General features: G+C 58.9%; 1 pseudogene; it reads left to right on the plus strand.

Moving 5' to 3' along the window:
• Positions 1-1,445: 1,445 nt before the first annotated feature.
• Positions 1,446-1,564, plus strand: LOC132027313 (5S ribosomal RNA; annotated as a pseudogene).
• Positions 1,565-13,068: the final 11,504 nt, after the last annotated feature.

The raw sequence follows: 13,068 nt of genomic DNA on the forward strand, positions 1-13,068 counted from the left end.
TTCTGTGCTTAACTGATTGATAAATTTGCCATCTAAAGAATTATGTTGTAACAACTCACAATTGGTTTTGTCTTCAGTAGAGGTTAAGGTATTCCTAAGAGTACAAAATTCTGTTAAGTGCAATTAAGACTGATGGAAATGAGAAAAGCAACTCTGTATGTAAAAAGTAGGAGATATGTAAAAAGAGAGAAAAACAGCCGTGAGGCCACTGTCGGAGCTAAATCCATTCATAAAAGAATGGAAGGGGAGACTGATCACCTCCCATTAGCCAAGGATACCCAAAGGGGAGGATGTCCAACCTGTTTGAATCTGGAGAGTGCCTGACTGTGAATGTATCTCTATGGCTCCACCGCTTCCGTTATGGAGTCTGAATGGACTGCACCCTGAATCTTGCAGGGCGTCATATGTCATAACGGTCATCTACTCCACGGAGTAGCCTGGTCCAGGGTTTATAAGGACAGACCTTAGATAAGACGCTCCTAAGTTCCTGCAAGGGATGCGAGCAGGACGGCATCCAGGGACAGCCCTGCTCCGATGGCAGAGCAGACCACAGCTGTTCTCTCTGGGCTCCTCCACCCAGAATCTGGGAGATGGAACAGGGGAAATTCTGTGCAATGAATTTGGACTCTGGCTCAGCACCCAGCAGAGGTGTGTAGGCTCAAAGGTGTGCCTACGTGCCTTTGTCCATCGTCAGGAACTTGGGATCAGTAGCCGGCAACAGGGCCGGGTAGCCTCCCCTTGCTGAGTACTGCTGCTCCTGGGAGCACAGCCTGGGGAGTGGGCGGTGTGGGTTCAGGTGAGGCAGCCCTGCTGCCAGGTGGCCGATACCCCCATGCTAGAACATGCATGCCCATGAGCCTCAGAACCTCTGTGTTGGCTTTCAGACCTAGAAAAACGAGAGTCTGAGGGTCCACTTTGAGTCTAGGAAGCCATCTTCCAAGGGGAAGAAAACTCTCAAGTTCCATGAGCTGCCCGTCCCTCTTCTCTGATGTCTGGACTTGATGGGTCACACAAGGGCCCATGGGAGGAGCTCGGGAGTCAAGGCTTCAAATCTTGGCCATCGGAGGCTGCCAGGGACCTGTCCCAATTGATACACGTGCAGCTGCTGGCACGTTCCTGAATATGCTGGCTCTCTGCAGCCTCTGCATCTTTGAACGACATGTCCATCTGTCTGAAACATCATTCTGTTCCAAGCACTTAGAAACCCTCCACTACCTCTTCTTTTGTACAGAATGGGTATGACCACAAGGCATCAGTAGCCCAAGAAGGCTAGGGGCCAACGTAACTGAACAAGAGAGATATGGTAGCTAACCAAGCCTGGACAGATTAAGGTAACAGTAGGGTATGAGAAAGTTCAGCTTCCTCCAGCAAGGGAAGGACGGTTCCATGTTACATAGGGTGTCGCGTACACTCATCTGAGAATATCGGGTAAGAACCCTTTGATTGTCTACGGCCATACCACCCTGAATGCGCCCAATCTCGTCTGATCTCGGAAGCTAAGCAGGGTCGGGCCTGGTTAGTACTTGGATGGAAGACTTCCAGGGAATACCGGTTGCTTTTGCTTTGATCTCCAAGAGGGAATTTCTTGGGATGGTCGGCTACTGCAGGATGTAGATGCTGCCTTCATGGAGATGGCACCACCTCTCTACAAACTGGCTAAGGGAGGACTCACTATGGTAGAGTGTGGACAGCTGAGGCAGAAGGAGCATTTGGGGAATTACAAAGAGCCTTACTGTGTGCCCCAGCATCGGTCATCCCAGATGCTACCAAGCCCTTCCACTTGCATGTGGATGAAAAGGCAGGGCTGACTGAAGGAGTTTTGACTCAGACTCTGGGGCCTCGGTGAAGGCCAGTGGCCTATCTTAGCAACAAACTAGATCCAATAGCAGCTGGGTTCCCCCTTTGTTTCTGCATAATTGCTGCCATGGCCCTCCTGGTCAAGGATGCATGCAAATTGACTCTGGGTCAAAATCTCATATTGACCACCACCCATGTTATCGAGGGCCTTCTCCGGACTCCACCAGACTAGTGGATGACAAATGCCCGAGTGACGAGGTATCAGGCCCTCCTCCTGAGTGAAAAGTGATCTTCTGGCCCCCAGCAGTGCTAAATCCAGCCACGTTGCTACCAGAGGTGCTGGCTGACCACCCACACGACTGCGGGAAGGTCCTAACCCAAGTCACGGGAATAAGGCCGGATCTCAGAGACACTCCCCTCCCAGATGCGGAAATGACTCTGTTCACAGAAGGGAGTAGTTACATGGTCAATGGAAAGAGGTATGCGGGGGCTACAAGACTCTGGACGACAGCCCTGCCACACAGGATCTTGGTGGAAAAGCAAAGCTGATTGGATTCACCAAGGCGCTACAGATGGCCAAGGCCGCGGACACTAATTGGAAACTACAGTGTGCCTACTGGCCCCAGAGCTCTGAGCAAGGAGAAAGAATGAATCAGACTCTCGAAGAGACCTTGATAAAGTTAATTCTGGAGGCTGGCGGTGGATGGATGGATCTCCTTCCTTTTGCTCTCAGGGCACGATGTACACCCTATTTAAACAAGGTGACCCCATTTGAAATAATGTTTGGGAGGACCCCTCCCTCGCTCTGTCCTAGGCTACAGGAGGTTGCCCTAGGAGAAATGACTGATCAGTCTATACCCCAGTCACTGCAGGCATTACAGTCTGTCTTAAAAAGAAGGGATCCAAACTGCCCACACTGGGACAGAGACAGTGGTGGAACCACATCCCAGGGACTTGATTTGGATACGTCACTACCAAGTGAGGAACTTGAAGCCTCGCTGGAAGGGACAATTTACTGTTATCCTAACCACCCCCACGGCAGGAAAAGTAGAAGGCATTAGGGCCTGGGTTCATATGGGTCACGTCAAACGAGCCGAGTAAGGATGCCCCCCAGATGGGAGCAGCAGCCGACAGACCCAGCTGACCATGGACTAAAAAGTTGTAAGTTTATTGTTGCTATACTAAAGAAGTTTATTGTTGCTATACTAAAGAAAATTGGGGCGATAAAATGTTAGTCTTATATGTTCAATATAAGATAGAACTATCTGAGAAGTCAAGGATTTGACTAATCTCCAAAGAAAAGGGGGGAATGTAAGGGCCTGCCCCTCCCAGAGGAACTTGCTTGTGGACCCCGATGTAGGGGTGGGGCAGGCCAGGTGGAGATGTCCAATCGGTGCAGCATGTGTATATCCACTAGGGTGGATTGAGATCCGATTGGCCACCTGTATAGGGGTGGGACTCAACCAACTGCATAAAGGTTGCTGCGACGGGAGCAGAAGAGTCCACGGGAGCGAAGAGTCCGCGGAGTGGAGGAGCTATAACAGCTCTTGTAAGAGCTATAACCGCCGCGAGCGGTCCCACCTCCGGCGGCCCCGAGAGCCGCCGCCTGCAGCTTCCAGCTGCCTGCAGCACCCAGCCGCCTGCAGCTTCCAACCGCCTGCGGTCCTGCCTCCAGGGGTCCTGCCTCCAGCGGCCCCCCGAGCCGCCGCCTGCAGTTTCCAGCCGCCTGCGGCCCCGCCTCCGGCGGTCCTGCCTCTAGCGGTCCTGCCTCTGGTGGTCCTGCCTCCAACGGCCCCGAGAGCCGCTGCCTGCAGCCTCCAGCCACCGGGGTTCCTGAGCCACCGCCTGCAGCCTCCAGCCGCCTGCAGCTTCAAGCCCCCTGAGGCCCCGCCTTCGGTGGCCCTGAGCCACCTGCAGCCTTCAGCCGCGTGCAGCTTCCAGCAACCCCGAGCTGCCCAGACACCAGCGGTCCAGCTGTCAGCGGTCCTTCGACGCCTGCGGCCCTGAGACTCCAGTGGTCCAGCAGCCCAGCGGTCAGCGGTCCCGAGATACTAGTGGTCCAGCAGTCCTGTGCTCAGCGGTCCCCACGCCTGCAGCCCCTAGACGTCAATGGTGCCAAGACACCAGCAGTCCAGCGGCCCAGCGGTCAGCGGTCCTGATGCCTGCAGCCCCTGGATGCCAGCGGTCCCGAGACGCCAGTGGCCCAGAGATGCCAACAGCCCCTAGCCGCCAGCAGCCTTGCCGCAAAATGCCTTGCCACCCCGAGCCACGAGCGGCCTTGTCCGCAGCGGTGGCTTCCTCTGGGTGGCAACCTTGTCAGAGTGGCATTGTGGGGAGCAGAGTCTGTGTCATCCGGGTTGTCCTCCTTGTCATAGTCGCTGTCATCGTTGCCTCTTCGTCGTCGGGCGTGGCCTCATCCGGGAAGCGGTCTTGTCCAGAATGGCGTCTTCTTGGGAGCGGCCTTGTCTGGGGAGCAACCTCATGGAGCAGCAGCCTCATCTTGGGAGTGGCCTCTTCTTGGGAGCGGCTCCGATCATGGAGCGGCCTCATCTGCGGAGCAGCCTCATCTAGAGCAGCCTCGTCCAGAGCGGCCTTCGTGGGAGTGACCTTGTCGGGGTCATTGTCCTCATCTTTTCATAAGAGATAGCCCTGACCGGTCAGTTTGATTCTTGATGCTTGGCGCGAAATAAAGTTTTGTTTGACCTTCGCTTTGTATCAGTCTCGTTCCTTTGATCACGGACCCTAACAGTCCCCAGCTCTCGCTGCGGGCGCGCCCCAAAGCACGTCCCCCAGCCGGGTTCCAGCTGCCCGCCCCCCAACCCCGGGCCTCGCGCACCTCCTCCCCACTCCCGTGGCTCCGGGCGCACTACCCTGCCAGCGGACCCCACTCACATTTGTCTTCTCTGCGAGACCATCCGATGTCCGGCCGTGAAGACTCCGCGAATTCCCGCCACGGCCACCGCTTCCCCAGCTCGGGAACCCGGAGGCGCCCTCACAGTCCCGCACCTGAAATCCGCACCCGGATGCCCGCTAAGAACGGCCTCGCCTGGGCACCTGGGTGACTCAGTGGTTTAAAGCCTCTGCCTTCAGGGGCGCCTGGGTGGCTCAGTGGGTTAAGCCGCTGCCTTCGGCTCAGGTCATGATCCCAGGGTCCTGGGATCGAGTCCCACATCTGGCTCTCTGCTCAGCGGGGAGCCTGCTTCCCTGTCTCTCTGCCTGCCTCTCCATCTACTTGTGATTTCTCTCTGTCAAATAAATAAATAAATAAAATCTTTAAAAAAAAAAAAAAGCCTCTGCCTTCATTCAGCTCAAGTCATGGTCCCAGGGTCCTGGGATCGAGCCCCACGTCGGGCTCTCTGCTCCGCAGGGAGTCTGCTTCCTCCCCTCTCTCCGCCTGCTTCTCTGCCTACTTGTGACCTCTGTCTGTCAAATAAATCAATAAAATCTTATAAAAAAAAAAAAGCCGCGCCTGCGCACAGCCGTTATCGGGGAAGACACGTGCGGACGGCCTGCTCCTGCGCGCTGGGGTGACGAGCACAGCCTGCAACCGTGCCCGCGCGCAGCTGCCAGCAAGGAAACACGCGGGGATGACATGCAGCTGCGTGCAGGGGTGACGACCAGGGCCTGCGGCCGCGCCTACACACAGCCGCGAGCAGGGAAGCTTGCACAGCTTATGGCTGCACAAGGGAGAGAAGAGGCGCTCATCTGACAGCCATGGGCTGCGGCCACGCGTGCGCACAAACGTCTCCCCGCCCCGGGAACTTCCGCGGCCGCGCGGCTTCCCGGAGCCACACACGCGAGGCCCAGGCAGAAGCGAGCAGAGCCCACTGGTCTCCCCAGGTCGCAAAGGCAGGGCCTGGGTGTTTGCGTTCCCTCTGGGGCTGCCGGCTGGGTGGCGGTGGCCCACTGGAGACAAATGACGAGTAGTACCTCCGTGGCGGTGGCATTCTCTACTGAGTGACATAAACGTGAGCATCCAGATGAGACGGCTGAACCAAGGCTCCACGGAAGCAGGAGGCTGCCCAGGACCCGCGCCCCCACGGGCAACAGGCCTGCCGATCCCGCAAACTGCACACCCCCAAGGGCAGAGAGTCGCAGAGCCGTCTGAATCACTCTGCATCACTGAAGCTGTGCAACACGCTGGACCCTGTGCAGGGCAGGGGGCGCTGACCCCACTCCCGGGAGGCCCGAGGCCAGTCCCCGCAGCCGCGCTGACCCCGGCTCCGTCTGCGCGAGGCCCCAGGCAAAGTAGGGGGTGAGGGTCCTGACCCCGGCTCCCAGGAGGCCCCAAGCAGAGCCCCGCACACGGTGGGAAGAGGACACCATGGCCCGGCAGACCGGCTCCCAGACACCACGGCAGCTTTGCCAGGGAAATCCAGTTGCGAAAGTCACTCTAGTGCAGTTCGGAGGAGAAAAATCACAGGCTTCTCCCCAGAGGTGCAGATAAAGCCCTGGGCAGAAGGTAAGGCCCCTTCCTGATGGACACGGAATGAGTAAGGGCCACAGGAAGCGACTGCTGCTTTCCAACCAGTGACACAGACACATGTTTTGCAAACCCATCACCTCACTGAAGCAGCAGATGCGCTCCTACTTGAGGAGCGGCATGGGGAGGGCCATGCCTACCACGTCTACTGCCCGTGAGCCCTGCCACTTAGAGGCCTCAGCCACCACCGTCTGACAGGGGAGGGCATCAGGGCCACAAGAATGGAGCCCGCGGGGGTTATGTTCAAAGAGACCAATGAACCTGGGAAACCCTGCAACAACAATGTCTAACCAGACTCTCGGTGAGGACAGCGTGTCTCACTTCCTCTGCATCCAAATCCAGCCAGGCCATGCAGCCACTAAGCATGGGAAATGGGGCACGTGTGGCTGAGTAGTGAGTGTCTGTCCCATTTCCTTTCGTCTTCTGCACACGGGAACCTAGCCACACGGGTCTGTCGACCTGGCAGCAAGCACGGCACCAGACCATCAACAGAGAGTGGACCTCTCAAATAATCCACGAACTCAGGAATGCTGAAACTCACACACAGACCCCCAAAGTCTTCACGTCCGCACAAAGTCACCCACGGGCAGGCGGAGTAGCCGAGGAGCCCCGCCGATGGTGGATACCGACGGTAAAACACTCACAAATGACCGTAGCAGGAAGTGTGCAAGTGTCGTTACAGGACAGGGAAAGGACTGTGATTACAGACTGCAGAGCAGAGATGATATCCCCATGTGGCCACTAACACCCCCCACAGGGAGCACACCCTGAAACCCTCCCCTCGGCCGCTTCAGGCCCGACAGGGGAAAAGCCAACGTGGTAAAATGCTCACGTCTGGGCAACCCAACAGGAAGGAACGCAGGGATTCTTGTACCGTTTTTTCAACTGTTCCCTACACAAGAGGTTATTTCAGAAGAGAGAATTTATTTCAAATGCCTACGTCCTGGGACCAGGTGCTCCCCAGCCGGAACTCGGTCACGCTTGGTCAAGGAGCGCAGCTTCTGGGGGGATAAGCTCTGCTCGTTCTGGCCTTGGTGATTACCTCCTGAAAGTCCCCGGACGCTTCTCACACACCCACCGAGAACTGGGTGGGCTGCTCCAGACACACTGATCCTGACCAACCCCCAGCACATCATGGGGGCGAGGGAGGAGAGCAGAGGGCACGCCTGGGTGCACAGGCGTCTGCACACATACAGTGTCCCCGGGACCCCCAGCCTCGCAACCAGCCACCTCTCCACGGGAGCCGGCAGCCCTGAGGTTGGGAAAAGCCATGTCTCTGTGCATTTGTCTAAAAATTGATTTTTAAAATGTGAATGGTTTTCAATACTGTCAAAGACAAGAGGCTACAGATGGGACCCTGCAGGGGGGTTGAACTGTCTCACAAGATGACAGGCCTCAGCCCTGACCCCCAGGATCTCAGAATGGGGCCTTATCCGGAAATAGGGCCATTTCAGGTGTGAATAGTACAAAGGGGTCGCTCTCCTGGAGTCAGCCAGTCCCACCCCAACAACCCAACAAGACCGTGTCCTCACAAAGAGGTGCCGTGTGACCCCAGAGGCACTGACAGGGTGAGGGACGAGAAGGATCGCGGCCACACCAGAGACTGGAGGAGGCGGGAGGTGCCCCCGAGACAGCGTGGCCCCTTGACCCCGCAGTTTGGGACTTACGGCCTGCAGACAGAGGAGGGTGGGTGCAGTTTGAGCCCTAAGCTTGTGGCTTTGTTAGGGCAGCGCTAGGAAAGGAAAGCACACAGAAATGCCTGAGTCCACAGCGGGCACAGCAGCCATGAACACTCCCCTGGCCCTGGAGACCTCCTCCTCCATCCTGTCCTCGGCCTTGTCCCAGGATGTGGAAGGGTCCCAACTGCTGTAAGGATAAACCACCTCTGGCTCATTCGGTGCACATGTGGGTTCTTCTTTTCAATGCTAATAAGCACGCGCAGGAGGCCCCGGAAAGCTCAGAGGCACTACAGACAGGGCTCTGCCACCTGCAGCACTGGGGGCGGGGGAAGGTCTGCTGACCGCAGGCCAGAGAGGACAGGCACACGCACACTGGCAGGCATTCCCGTAGCCGCAGTGGCTGCAGCCAATGGAACAGCAGCAGCCGTGCCAGCCTGAGCTTCTCACAGGTGCACAGGCACGTGGCCTCTGAGGGTGGCCACCACCCAGCTGCAGGGGCAGGAGCAGGTGCCCAGACAGACAGACGCTGCTCATTCTGCTGTCCCAGAAACGAACATGGGCCACAGCTGCGTGCACACGCACACCCCAGCCGCAAGGGCTCACGGGGCACCGCTGCATCCTCACATCCCTGACTGGCCTCCAACAGGACAGCCCACATCGTCAGCCCCAGCCCTGAGCGGACATGGGGCAGATGGACCATCCCCAGAGCTGGTGGCGGAGCTGGGGTCCCTTCCCACTCCCTGCTGGCCCCGGGCAGAGCCCAGGATAGGTGGTTCTGTCCTTCCCAGAATGAGCAGCACTAAAGCCACGAAGACATGGGACAAGGCAGGCTCCTCCCTAGGGACTGGCAGCTGCCATGCTCTGAGCAGCACAGGGCAGATTCGCAGGCTCGGACACGGAGAACCCGAATGAGCCCGTGGACACAGCAGAACTGGGGCATTAGCGAACTCACGGCTCTGACATGCCTGGAGAAGGAGGTGCCTGCCAAAGTGTGTGCACCCAGGAGTTTCTCAATCCTGAGGCACCGTGGCGGTGGGGAGGGGCAGGGGATCTCAGCACCTGTGTCCCAGAGAGCAAGGAAGACCACCAAGCAAGGGCCCCCAAGACAGACTCCCACCGGCCACGGCCCCGGCAGCTCGAGCGTGAAAATAAGAGGCAATCACAGGAGTCGATGAAGAGAGTTTGGTGGGAAACAGGCCACTGACGGTCCCCAGGCTGCGAGGGCAGAAGGGGCCCAGAGGACTCCTTGCTGACAGAGCCACACGGGGGAAGCAGGCCGTCCTCCGGGGATAGGCCAGGTGCCAACCCTGCACCAGGGTGCACACACCTGCCACTGACAGCAAGGGGTTGTGAGGCAGACTCAAAGTGGGGGACCTACCAGGCAGTCGAGGAGATGGACACACGTCAACCTGTCCCCCCAGATCCTACCCTGCGCACACACCCCCGTTCGCAAGGGGTCCCCACGTGGTGGCTCGAGGGTATTCCACAGCTAATCCCCTTCCCAGGAGGACCCTACGGCGGAGATTACCTTTACGTTGACTCTGCTTTGGCATTTTCCTAGGAATTGAGTGACCCACCCCCCTTGGCACAGAGCTGAAATCCCAGGTGGGGGTCCTGACCCAGAGGAAAGGCCCCAGGGGCTTTCTTGCTCCAGGCAGCAGGCTTGCCCTCAGGTCTGCCCGAGGAGCTCCAGCAGGCGGGCCTGCGAGCACCCACAATCACGAGGGGCCAAGGCAGGCACGTGGTGGGGTCCTGGGCTGACGGTCCACCTTCCCTCGTCCGCAGCACACCCCTCCTCTCCCCCAGCCAACGTGGGTGCCTATTACAGTGTTTCTAGGGGCCGCTTCACAGTGCACTGGTTCTGGGGGTGTTGGGCGGGGTCCCGAGGCCTGGAGCCTCGCGGTGGCCAGAGCGGTAGACAAGGAGCCGGCGACCTTGAAGGGAGGCCGCCCCACAGCCTGACCTCCAGTGCAGGTGGCCATGGGCCTGAACTACATGGCCTATGTTGATTCTGGGGAGTGAGGCTCTGCGGCCCACGTGTGCAGGCCAAGCCAGGCTGCTGCTCTGAGGGGCCGCAGCCCAGCCCCATCCTGCCGTTCGCCCCAAAACTGCCTGGTGAGATCCAAACCCACTTCTCTTCCTTGTGTGTATTTTCTCTGGAGCCCGACTCATGGGCTTCTCTGCATTCTCTTTGAGATAATAATCAAAACGAATCTTTAAAGGCCATCTCCAAAAACCACAGAATGGCTGGAATTAAATAAACATAAAGCTTGTGGTTTTCCTCTCAGGAACTTCCTGCTTATCTGATCTGCAGAGTCAGCAGGCCTGGGGAGCCCAGGCAGAGGCTCGCAGGGAGGGGTGGCGCTCAGCCTCGGAGCAGGGGCCAGGCCTGCAGGACACCGCCGCCCAGCCCCAGGGTGCACCAAGGGTGGTGGGCACGGCCAGACCTGCGGGCAGAGCGCAGGTGGAGGGGAATTTCACTGGGGCCTGGATGCCATCAACACAGTGTGGGCTGGACAGCATCGCCCAAATATCCACGTCCACAGATGAGAGGCTCGGAGAGAAGACAGCTGATTACATCCACAGGCGCAGACAGGGCCACGCACACAGGGCATGGGAAGCACCAGGGTGGTTGGGCCACAAGCCTGAGCTGGGGGGCGACCAGGCCACAGGCTTGAGATTCTGGCAGGCGGGGACCCAGGGCCGTGCATCAATGTGCGGCACCCGGCCCCGGTGACCCAGGGGTGGGAGGCCGGTAAGGAGCAATGGGGCTATGGACCCAGGACTGGCCAGTCCTGCAAAAGGCTCCAAACCCCCACCTCCTCCCACCGCAGAACCGCCCACGTCAGAAAGGAGGCCACGGCGCCGCTCTTACCAGCATTTCCGACGCCACGTGTGCGGGTCTTTCCGGACACAGACCAGCTCTCAAGCTCTCTGAATACCCCCAGCAGGTCCTGCAACGGAACTCCGCTCCGACACTCGCTGCGGGCGCTAGTGAGGTCCCACAAGCTGCGGGACCCTGAGACGCCCCCACTCCACGCACCAGGTCCCAGGCCCGCGGGGTCCTCATGCTGGTGCCCAAGCTGGCCGCAAAGTCTGCGGGGTGCTTAGAAGGGGCGCAACTCAGCAGATGGAAGAGACCTACAGGGTGAGGGGTGGGGAAGGGGCTCAGGGCTTCCAGGCCCTTCCCCGGGAGCAGCCCCCTCCTTGCACCGGCACCGGCTCCGGCTCCGGCTCCGGCTCCGAGCCCACCAGCATGTCGGGGCTGTGACCGCACCTCCTAACAAGTGTGCTGGTTAAGTCAATGGCGGTCGGGGTTAATCCCCATCACTCTGCTCCTCTGCCGATGTCAGGGTTCGAAGCCAAGGTGCAACCCTCCGATCAGTAGCTCCCCTCTCAGTAGCACGCCAGACACTTGCCCTCCACAGGTGCCAGCAGCTAGGGACGAAAACTAAATGTCCATTTTTTTACTATCCCACAGACATCAGAAAAACAGCATGTGGCCGTTTTGAAAGCCGAGGTCCATGAACATCTTTTTTAATCTGGAAGGGGAGGGCAGCGGCCCCCTTAGATCCCGTGTGCAGACACACGGGTCTGCCCTCCCTGCCGTGAGCTCAGGGAAAGCGGGGCCAGGCGCCCCCGCAGCCTCTCGGCACACTGGAGGGCAGACCACCCCCATCTCAGAGGGGCCCCAGGAGGAGATGCGGGCAAGCAGACACGCCCACCCGGCCCTCACGGAGGTTACGCAAAAGCGCCCCGTGGCCAGCAGTCTCACCCCTGGGCAGGCACCATGTCCACCCCAGTCCGCGAGAGAACTTGTGCACAAATGTCCCCCCGGAGAGGAGGGTGAACGAGACGTGGCCCAGACACAGGATGGAACAGCCTCCAGCCTCAGAGGGAGGAAACTCTGACCCAGGCACCAACGTGGATACGCCCTGAGGCCGTCGTGCTCGGAGAGACAAGCCGTCGCGGGAAGCGCTGTGGCTCTTCTTATGACAGGTCCCTGCAGGAGTCAAATCCACAGATGCGGGGAGTGGACGGTGGGCACCAGGGCCACGGGCCACTGGGCCTGCTGATACGGGGTTTCACTGGGGGCTGGCGACTTGCTCTGGGCCTAGACAGAGGTGATGTCACACAACCCTGTCAATGCCCTAAGTGCCACTAAGTGTGTGTCACATGAGTGTTACCTCGGTACAGAAGCCTTGAGGCCCCTCTGCCAGGCTGAGCAGCCCCATCCCCCCAGCGGACTGGGCCCGGATGACCAGACAGGCAGCAGGCGACACCCGCGCTCCTTCACCTGATGGCTCGAAGCCCACCCACCCTTCCTCACCTCAGATTGCCGTTCACCACCCTGTGGCCTCTCACCCTTCCTCAGGCTCCCCACAGCACACCCGCTGAACGCCCAACACAACACCACCCACAAAAAAGCCAAGGGGATGAGCCCAAGGTGGACCGGAGCAGACGTACCAACCAGGCCCCCACTTACACCTGCCTCAGTGAGCCCAGGGGACCTGGAGTGCCAGCCAGTTTAGGTGGAAACACAGGCCTCAGGGCTCAAGGCCTCGGCCTGCCCCCACCCCACTCTCCGCCAGGGGCCTGAGAAATGAACTCTGGACCCATTTTCTCATAAAAATCTTGGCGTTTCAATGCACCTATATAAAGGACTCTTTCGGCACAGACTTGAATGAATGATTCAGCTCTGTTCCCTGAGGCCTGAGCTGTGGATCTTAGCACAACAAACGCAACTGGCCATATCAGGGCCTGAAGCCTGAGGGCAGTGCGAGAGGCTCGCTGGGTATCTGGAGGGCTCACGAAGCCTCAGGCAGGATGCCAGGCATTCAGGTCTGGAGGTCCCCCAAAGGACTGTGGGAGAGGAGTCAGAGCCCTTCCTGAAAAGCGGCCCCAGCCCACCCCTGGGCTCAGACCCGGCCCCACCTCACAGCAGCACAACAAACAGCCAAAAGCGGCAGCAGCCCACACGTCCATCCACAGATGGACGGAGGAATAAAGTCCGCCGCCCACAGGGGAGAGGCCACTCCTGTGAAACATCCAGAGCCCATAGGCGCCAAGAGCACAGGGAACAGGGTCACTACTAGGTCCGGAGCTGGT

Source organism: Mustela nigripes, chromosome 11 (assembly GCF_022355385.1).
Source record: "Mustela nigripes isolate SB6536 chromosome 11, MUSNIG.SB6536, whole genome shotgun sequence".
Taxonomy (NCBI): domain Eukaryota; kingdom Metazoa; phylum Chordata; class Mammalia; order Carnivora; family Mustelidae; genus Mustela; species Mustela nigripes.